The sequence below is a fragment of the Grampus griseus genome, assembly GCF_964374135.1.
Source record: "Grampus griseus genome assembly, chromosome: 2".
NCBI lineage: Eukaryota > Metazoa > Chordata > Mammalia > Artiodactyla > Delphinidae > Grampus > Grampus griseus.
Genome location: NC_139018.1, coordinates 961,162 through 971,138, shown reverse-complemented (window position 1 = coordinate 971,138; position 9,977 = coordinate 961,162).

Sequence of the window (9,977 nt, the reverse complement as noted above, 5' to 3'; positions counted from 1 at the left end):
CCTCGGCCCGGGTTCTAGAGCAGGTGAGCTGACCACCCCCCACCCCCACCCCCACCCCCCACCCCCCCACCCCCACCCCCCCCACCCCCACCCCCCCCACCCCCCCCACCCCCGCCAACTCAGGTCCGGTGAGTCACGGGTGTGGCCAGCAGTGAGGGATTAGGGAGGGGAGCGGGGCTGAAACTGGGTATGAGATGGGTATTTTAAACTAACCGGGATGTTTTGATGCCCGAATGTTGTGGACCCTGCCTGAGCCTGAGATGTGATTATGGGAGGGAAAGGGGGGATTGGACAGAGCACAGGGACTGACAGAGACAGCTCATTACACCCTAATGACTGAGACGCCTCAGAAGAACTGACACAGGTGGATGTTTGGGATGGATGGATGGACAGGAAGAGGACTGGGTGGATACAGGTGGATGTTTGGGATGGATGGATGGACAGGAAGGTGACTGGGTGGATACAGGTGGATGTTTGGGATGGATGGATGGACAGGAAGGTGACTGGGTGGTTGCAGGATCACCAGGGATGTTGCCTGAGAGCTCTGGGAGGTTCAGAAACCTGGATCACGTCCTCCAGTGGATTACTTTGCTACCCTGTCTGCTCCCCGCTACCCTCTGCTCATGCCTGACTCAGTGACCTGTCGATGGGCTGAGAGGGCAGGAGGGGGGCAGCTTTCTCCTGGGCCAGGTTGGGGGCAGAGGTGAGGCACAGATAAGAAAGAGATGCAGGTATACTCTGGGGCATGGTCGGGGCTCTCCTGGGGAAGCTCACCTGGGGACTCCAGGGGACTCTAGAATGCCCCCAGGGCCCTTCTGGGTGGGAGTCATGAAGGCAGGTCGCAGGATCCCGTGGCCCAATAAGCAGAGAGAAAAGTAAATATTTGGGGTGCCAGCTTGGCATATTGGTGGGAGGTGCAGGGCTGGCTGGCTGACCCGGGACGTTTGAGCAGAGGCGGGAAAGATACAGGCAGAGATTGTTGGTGTGTTGCGGGTGCAGCAAGGAGGCCAGTGTGTCTGGAGCTGAGGCGGGGAGAGGAGGGGGGACAGGGAAGGGCACAGAGGCCTCGCCGCCATTGTAGGGATTTCGATTTTTACTTTGAGTGGGAGCCTCTGGAGGGTTCAATCCACTGGATTCTGACTGCATCAACTGCTGTGTGGACAGCACACAGGGCAAAGACGGAAGGAGCAGGGGACAGCGAGGGGGCCGCTGCGATAGAGCAGGACAGCAGTACAGGGGGGATGCTGGAGGGAGGGCTGGGCGCGGGGGTCAGCGGCGAGGCTGGAGGATCTCGGTTCTTACGCTCAGGCCAAGGCGGGCACCGCCCCGAGGGCTCACTCAGCCAAGCCCTGCAGGGTAAACTGAGGGCTTTAAAGTTTCCAAATGAGGGCTCCTGAGCGAAAGATTTGGTCTATTTGGGAAGTTGTGAGGACTGAGAAAGTTGGGCGTCCCAAGTCATCCTCAGGCCACAGGGTGGCCAACCCTGCGCTCTTGCTCTGCGCAGAGGAGCGCCAGCCTGGAACCAGGTGTCTGCATGGAGAGGCCCCTTTCCTGCGGCGCTCAGGCGCCCTCAAGCATCCCGGACGGAGGGCTCTCAGCATCGGGGGGCGCTGTCAGCATCCGCGGCGCTTCTAGAGGCAGAGCCGCCTGGTTCCCGCAACCAGCGCGCCACCTGGCGGCGTCGCTCCGCCATAGCACCCCGCGCGGGCCTCCCCTCTTTCCCTGCCGCTAACGCGCTTCTCCGCGGAAACCCCTAACCCGCGGGCTTCGGAGCGCAGAACTGTGAGCAAGCGCAGCCCTTTGAACACAGCTGACGCCGGTGGAATCTGGGTTCCCGCCCCGCGGGGAGCGGAGGGTCGCAGGATCCGGGGGTGGAGACCCGGAGCGCCCGTCGTCCACCCGCGCTGGGCCAGAGGGGTGGGAGAGGGCGGCGAGGGTCCGCGGGGGCGGGGGGCGCTCACGCCGGGGGAGCTGGAAGGCTGCGCCCAGTTCTCCGGGAAGGGGCGGGGCCGGGGCCGGGGGCCGCACCTGCCAAGACGCCGGCAGCCCGGACGCTCGGTCCCGCCTCACCCGGGCGCAGCAGCAGTCCTGGGGCTGCAGGTGACCAGAGAGGAGCGGGGTGAACGGGGGCTAAACTGTGTGGGGGGGTCCTAGGAGAAATGGGGGAGCACAGGGGATTTAAGCAGGCGCGACCCGGTCGGGTTTGCGCGCGGGAGGGCTGCTCTGTGCACTCAGCGGAGAATGGTTGGGAGAGTTGAGGCGGGGGCTGTCCTGGACGCCCCCACGAGTGCTGAAGGCCTCGGCGGCCGGTGGAGGGAGGGAGGAAGGGAGGGTGCCCGGGGCTGGGTAGCAGCTGGACGGAGATAGAGGCACCGGGGGCACTTCAGCTCTGGCGCTTCGATGGAACCCGAGGGGCAGAGAGAGGCCTGGGTGGTGGTGCCCAGGGTTTGGGAGCCAGCACGGGCCTGTGGTGAATCCTCGGGCCGGCCGCCCACCCCAGCCCGCCGGTGGGTGCAGGCAGGGCTGGAGGAGCGCCAGGGGGCACCCGGAGAGCTAGCCCTGGACCAGGTGCGGGTGGGGACCCGGCAACGGTCTCGTGTGCCGGGGGAGGGGGCGGGGTGATGTCCTCAAGGCAGCTCCGGTGCCCACACCCAGCCTGCCCTGTGCCCCTTCCTCCTCTTCTGCCCGCCGGGAGCCCGGGCAGCCCGGGGCTGAGGCCTGGTGGTGTGGGGACACACCAGCGCCCCGGGCTCCCCCATCTGCTTGATTCTCTCCGAAGCCATCACCAAAGCCGCTCCCTCTGGGGTCTCTGGACCCGCATGCGCCTCCGCGTGCCCCAGGCCCTGTCTCGGGTGGTCCCAGGTGCGGTGGGAATCCCTCGTGGGGGGGAACTGCCCGCAGCTTCTCGCGGGGTCGGGTCCTCCGAGAGGGGGCGGGGGGAGGGGGCGTGGCGCGGTGGCCTGGACGGCGGGGGCGGGGACCGCGCGGATCACTACCCCCTACGCGCAGGAGCGAGCGGGCTGGGGACTCAGGGAGGCCGGAGGAGAGTTCAGGGATCCAGGGCCCCGATGAGTTCGGAGAGAAAGAGGGATGGCCGGGTAGGTGAGCGGGGTCAGGGGAGGCAGAGAGGGTGACCCGGCCCCAGTGGCCGCAGGACTAGGGCAGCGCCCCCGGGTGCCCAACGCCGCCGCCTCCTCCATCGTTTTGCTTGGCCCCTCCCGGAGTCCCTCCCGGCCTCGGCCGCTCCCAGGATAAAGTGTTCATGTTGGTTAAAAAAAAAGTTTAATCTTGTTTCCTGTGTGATTTTCAAACTTACATGAGTAGCAACGTGCTAAAAAGCATGCTGTTTCTTTCTTCATGTAACGCATTTTTATTGCGGTATCCCGTACACGCAGTACCCGCCCAAATCTTAAGTGGACAGTTATATAATTTTTACTTGTGTAGACATCCCTGTAAACAACCGCGTTCTCCGTGCCCCCACTGGACACCCCTGTGCCCACTCAGCGCGGCCCAAGGGGACCACTTCTCTGGCCTTCACACCACACCAGCTTTGCCTTTTTTTGAACTTCCTCTGAGTGGACTCAGGGTACATCCTCTTCTGCATCCAACTCTTTTTTTTCACGCAATAACATGTCCACGAGATTCATCCACGATGTGCGAGGAGCGGTAGTTGGTTTTTCCTGGCTCAGCAGCTGATGGCCCATGTACTGACACTTGGATTTCTCCAGTTTGGGGTTATTAGGAATAAAGCCACTCTGATGGTTCTGGCACATTCTTTTGGTGGATACAAACATGTGCTTATTGTGCTTTTTTTTTTAACTTAACTCACTCATTTTTACTGCAAATCTCTCCATTTTTATTCATTCACTCATGAACATTTTCTTGAGAAAGTTTACAATGCAAGTTTCACTAATATGACCATGGAAAGAGGAGGTCATAACACAAAATCCTGGGTCTCCAGAAGCGCACAGCCTAATAGGCAAAACAGACTGGAGAGAAACAGGTGTCCTGGCCTCCCAGGGATTGGAAATGCAAACAGTATTCCACTTAAAAATGCGATCTGGTTCTCATAAGGTTTGGGAAATAGACTTTCAAACAGCGCACCCTCCAATATTCTAGGTATGCAACGCGAGGCGCACACAGCTTGAGACAGTGTATTCCTGATCGTCTGAGTCATTTCGATGAGCTCCTCATAGAAACCAAATTATATCTATTTTCCTTAAACTCCATAATTTCCTTATCAACCTTCCTCACATGTTTTGGAAAAAACTTGCAGGCCTTCCGCTTGCTTAAAACTGATTTGTCAGTTAGATGGAGACTTTCCTGTGCTTTGATCACAGTTCAATGTAGGATCTCATGTTTGCATTGAAAGACCATTTCCAGTGGATGCTTCCTTCACACTTCTTAACCACAGCCATTCTGTCACTTATTCTTTCGTGAGCTTGCGATTCTCACAGCTGGAGTCCCTTATGCTTCTACCTTACCTGCCACGTCGGTGTATTTCTCTAGTCCCCCATTTTAAGAGCCCCCCGTAAACGGAGGCATCTTTCCTCAAATGTCGACTCACTTTGCTGCTTCGTCTTCGTCTCTTTTCCCTTTGAGACGTGATCTTTATCTGGATACGGGTTCCAATAAGGTGCTAAAGTAATTTCCAAGCTTTCTGTGTTTTAAGAGGTAACTCTACCCTAACTCTTCTTCTTACCACATCTTTATTTTGTTGTATGCGTTGGCCAAAACGTTCGTTCGGGTTTTTCCATTACATGTTACGGAAAAAAACCGAACGAACGTTTTGGCCAACCCAATAGTTCTAATTTCCTGTTGACGGACCATAGTTTCGATTTGAAAATTTTCCCTTTCGTAGGTTACTCTTTGTTTTTAATATTTATTTATTTATTTGGCTGCACCAGGTCTTAGTTTCGTCACGCGGGATCTTCCTTGAAGCACGCGGGATCTTTAGTTGCGGCACGCGGGATATAGTTCCCTGACCAGGGATCGAACCCGGGTCCCCTGCATTGGGAGCATCCTTTTGCTGTTATTATGTTTTATTCCTTTATTTTTTGTTGACATATAATTCAGTATAATTTACAATGACAGGCGCAGATCTCTTGAAAAACGCCTGTAGAATATTGGCTATAACACAATGTCTGTGACGCCTCTTTTCAGTCTCTTTTCTTTTTAAGAACTTTGAACTGAGATATAATTCACAGACCATAAAATTCACCCATTTAAAGTGTATATAATTCAGTGGTTTTCAGTATATTCAGAGCTGTGCGAGCATCACCCACCACCAAGACCTAATTCCAGAACATTCCCCCTCTGCGCCTATGAAGCATTGCTCGTTGGCCATTTGTGTGTCTTCACTGGAAAAATGTCTATTCAGATCCTCCGCTCATGTTTTAATTAGGTTTCTTGTCATTTTATTATTGCTGAGTTGTAAGAGTTCTTTATATATTCTGGTTATTAGACTTACCAGATATAAGATTTGCAGATATTTTCTTTCATTTTTTGGGTTGTCTTTTAACTTTCTTGAGAGCGTCCTTTGAAGCACAGAAGTTTTAAATTTTTTGAAAAATTAAATTTATCTATTTTTTCTTTTGTGGCTTGTGCTTTTGGTGTCCTATTTAAGAAAACTCTGGCTAATAATCTAAGGTCATGGATATTCATCTCTATGTTTTCTTCTTAGAGATTTATAGCTCTAGCTCTTACATTTAGGTCTTTGATGCATTCTGAGTTAATTTTTGTGTACGGTGTACGGTAAGGGTCCAACCTCATTCATTTGCATGTAGATATCCAAACTTCCCAGCACCATTTGTTGAAAAGACTGTCCTTTCCCCCAGTTAAAGGGTCTGGACACCTTTGCGAAAAATCACTTGACCATATATGTGAGGGTTTGTTTCTTGGCTCTCTGTACTCTTCCATTGGTGTATATATCTGTCCTATGCCAGTACCATACTGTTTTAATTACTGTAGCTTTGTGGTAAGTTTCAAAATCAGGAAGTGTGGGTCCTCCAACTTTATTCTTTTTCAAGACTGTTTTGGCTATTTGGGGCCCCTTGCAATTCCATATAAATTTGAGAATTGGCTTTTCTACTTCTACGGGAAAAGGCCGTTGGACTTTTCACAGAGGTTGTGCTGAATCTGTAGATCCCTTTGGGCAGTGTTGACATCTTAACAATGTTGAGTCTTCCTGTCCATGAACACGGGATGTCTTCCCATTTATTTCATTTTTCTTTAATTTCTTTCAGCAGTGCTTTGTTGTTTTCAGCATACATGGCTTTCACCAAGTAGGTTAGGTTTATTCCTAAGTATTTAATTCTTTTAGATGTTATCTTAGATGGAACTGTTTCTTAACTTCCTTTTATCTCCGGAATTATCTGTGGTCTTAGGTACTTTCCACTACCTAACATTTTAAGTATATATATTTGCTTGCCTTCTGTCTCCTTTACAAGAATAAACTTCCATAAGGGCTAGAGTTTGGACTTGTTTGTTGCCATGCTAGCTTAACAGTGTCAGGCACACAGCTCAGTGCGTAACTGTTGAGAGCATTAACAATGACAACCATTTACCTATATCGGCGTTCACTTCCTTTACCGTAGCTTTTTTCTTGTGCCACGACAAAGAATGCTGCACTGGATAGCTGTGAACATATATTTCCTGCAATGGAGGTTTTATTTTTATGGCAGAAATTCTCCATCAAGGGATTGATGTCCACTTGTCTTTTTAATCGTATCTGCAGTTTTCAGACTGCTTTCCAAGGTGTTGTAATGATTCTCATTTCTGCCATCAGCATACAAGGGCCCCTGATCCCTTACACTCCCAGGACCACTAGGCCCGTTTTCAGTGTCTGGCAGCCTGAGGGTGGAGCTCTGTGTCTCTGGTGCTTTAATTGGCATTTCCCTGATGGCTCGTGACTTTGAACGTCTCCTCCTGTTTCTCAGCAGATTGTCAATGAGTTGCTCTTCTGTGAATTGCTTATTTATATCCTTTGTCCATCTTTCTACTGGTTCCTAAAAATCTGTTTCTTGTCAATTTCCAACAGCCTTCAGTCTATTATAGGTATTCATCATTTGTCCGTCGTCTGCTTTACAAATATGTATTTTTCCAAATTTATCATTTTTATATTGTTTGTTTATGGCTTCTTTTTCCACACAAAATTTAATATTCCTACAAAGTCAAATATATCTACCTTTCTCATATAGCTTTAGGGTACCTGGATTGAGGTAAGATGTTCTTCTTGACACTAGATTACATGCGTGCTGATTACATATGTGTTTTTTCCAGTTCTTTTGGCTTCTGCATTTATTACTTAATCAATCTGGCTCTAACGTTGACACACTATGTAAATTCTTCTTACAGATGGTTATCTGTTGTGCCAGCACATGGTTAGTAGATAACCCATCCTTTCCCACTGAATTTACCTTCCTCTTCTGTCATGAATGAAATTCTGCTGGAAAATAGTGACTATTTCTAGCATTTCTATTCTGGGGCATGGGTCTATTTATTTATTCCTAGATCAATACCGCATTTAATCGGATTAGTAGCTTTAGAGGTTGGCCTCATATTTGGGATGGCAGACCCTCCCTTGCTCTTTTTCAGTCTTTTCTTGCCTGTTATTGGGCATTTATTCTTACATACAAATTTTAAGATTATTTTAGCCATTGAAAGGACCTTCTTGGGCTCTGCATGTACTCCTTTCTTTTGTTCAGGTCTTGCTTTATGTCGTAAGATTTTATAGCTTTCTTCATATAGACACTGTGCCCTCCTTAGTGGACTTCTTAAGGTTGTGTGTTTGTTTGTTTTGTCACTGTAGGGAATGGAATACATTCCTCATTTCTAGAGGCTCATTATCGGAATAGAAAAAGTGATGGATTATTCTATATTCTTCTCTTCCTGACTGTTCACCAGATTATTTTATTCACTCCAGTAGTTTTTACTAGAGCCTCTTAGATTGTCTGGTGTTCAGGCATATCCTCCTCAACAAGAGGGGGCTTTTCACTCTTCTTTTTCATTGCTTATGCTAATCCTCCCACCTCCATCTATATTCATAAGTGGGGTGGCTATCTTTTTGTACCATCTGTCCTCAGCTGCGGGGGAGGGGTTCCGCCTTTCCCTGTGGAATGGAATAGAGTCAACGCTCAGGCTGTCTGTTCTCTGAAGGCGAGCAAGCAGAGGTCTGCTCTTCCTGCAGCCCCGCTCAGCCCCCAGCTGTCACCGCCCGGCCTGGGTTCCTGCAGGACAAACCAGCTGCCCCCACCAGCTCCCGGGCGGCCCTCCCCGCTCATCACAGGAGGCCTTGATGGCCGGTTCCTGCCCACCTGGAGCCAGGGGTCTTTTAGCTGATGGCTCCTCTCAGCCTGGGGTGTAACTGTGAGACCCCAACTTGTAGGTCTGGGGGCCGAGGAGGGGGAGCCCAGAGCCTGCCCCCCACCCCGGGGCGGGGCATGGAGGAGACAGGCCAGCCCCTCTGCTGGGCGTGTCACCCATGCTGTCACCCGTCAGGGTCACAGAGACTTCCTGGCTGGCCCACCTGTAAGTGGAGGTGGTGTGCGCTGCTCTCAGGGACAAGGCAAGGCCAGGCCTCCAGGGACCGGCACAGGGTAGTGCTCAGTCCTTGAGGGGTCCCTCCCTCCCGCCTGGGGCCAGTGCTGACTCTCTCCACCCCAGGCCCCAGGGCCCCTCCTACCGAGTCTGGGCTCCCTCTTCCGACACCTGCACTCTCTGCACGGACGCCCTTCGCTGCCCTTCCCATCCCCGAAAAGGAAATGGGGCTGAGCGCAACCCTGCCACCTCGTCCCAGCGGCCTCCATCCTCTCCTCCCCCGCTCCCTGTGGACCAACACCTTCCCGCTTCCTCTGGCCCGTGCTCTTCCCCAGGTGTGGCGAGGGGCAGGTAGCAGACTGGGGATTGGGGGGGGAGGTCTCATGTACTTGACACCCTGGCAGGCGCAGCTGAGCTTGGACCGGTTTCAGGGTCCTGGGCTCAGGTCCTCTGGCCCCGAGGAGCTCTGCAGGAACACAGCAGCCACCAGCTTAGCAGAGAGCTTCCCGGCCGCCTCGTGACTCCCCTGCCCTCTCCTGCCCGCGGTGACCCCAGGGCCTCTCGGGGTGGCAGGACACTACCTGTCCGCGTGCCGGCCCCCTGCCCCCTCCCCGCAGGCTAGTCCAGGGCCTGCCCCTACAAAGCAGAGCCCCTTCTCCACGAGCACCTGCTACTGAAAAGGAGAAGTGCGTTGGCTTTGAGACTAGGGTCTTGGTTGGGGATCTGGTCACTCGGAAGGGACAGAGGGACCATCTCCCCAGGTCCCTCCACTGTGTGCGGAGGTGTCTCAAAGTCCGGTTCTGCCACCTTCTCCCAACTTGGAAAAGAGCACACGTTTAAAACCTTCTTGGGCTTCCCTGGTGGCGCAGTGGTTAAGAATCTGCCTGCCAATTCAGGGGACATGGGTTCAAGCCCCGGTCCAGGAAGATCCCACATAACGCGGAGCAAATAAGCCCGTGCGCCACAACTACTGAGCTTGTGCTCTAGAGCCCGCGAGCCACAACTACTGAGCCCACATGCTGCAAATACTGAAGCCCATGCACCTAGAGCCCGTGCTCCGCAACAAGAGAAGCCACGACAATGAGAAGCCCATGCACCGCAACGAAGAGTAGCCCCCGCTTGCCATAACTAGAGAAAGCCCACGCACCGCAACGAAGACCCAACGCAGCCAAAAATAAATAAATAAATAAAACCTTCTCATCTGTCTCCACTTCCTGGCCAGGCTCCCACACCTTGCCCCTGGAACGGGGCCTCCCAGCTCCCCTCGACGCTCAGTGGTTCCAGGCCCTTGCCCCGGGCCGTGGCTGTGCTACCACATTCTCCTTGGCCTCCAGTCTCAGCATCACCCACAAATCAGCAAGCTTCCCCACGGAGGAAAGCGGCCGAGAACGACAGCTCGTCTCAAGGTGATTCCCTCGGTCAGGGTCTCCAGCCCCTCA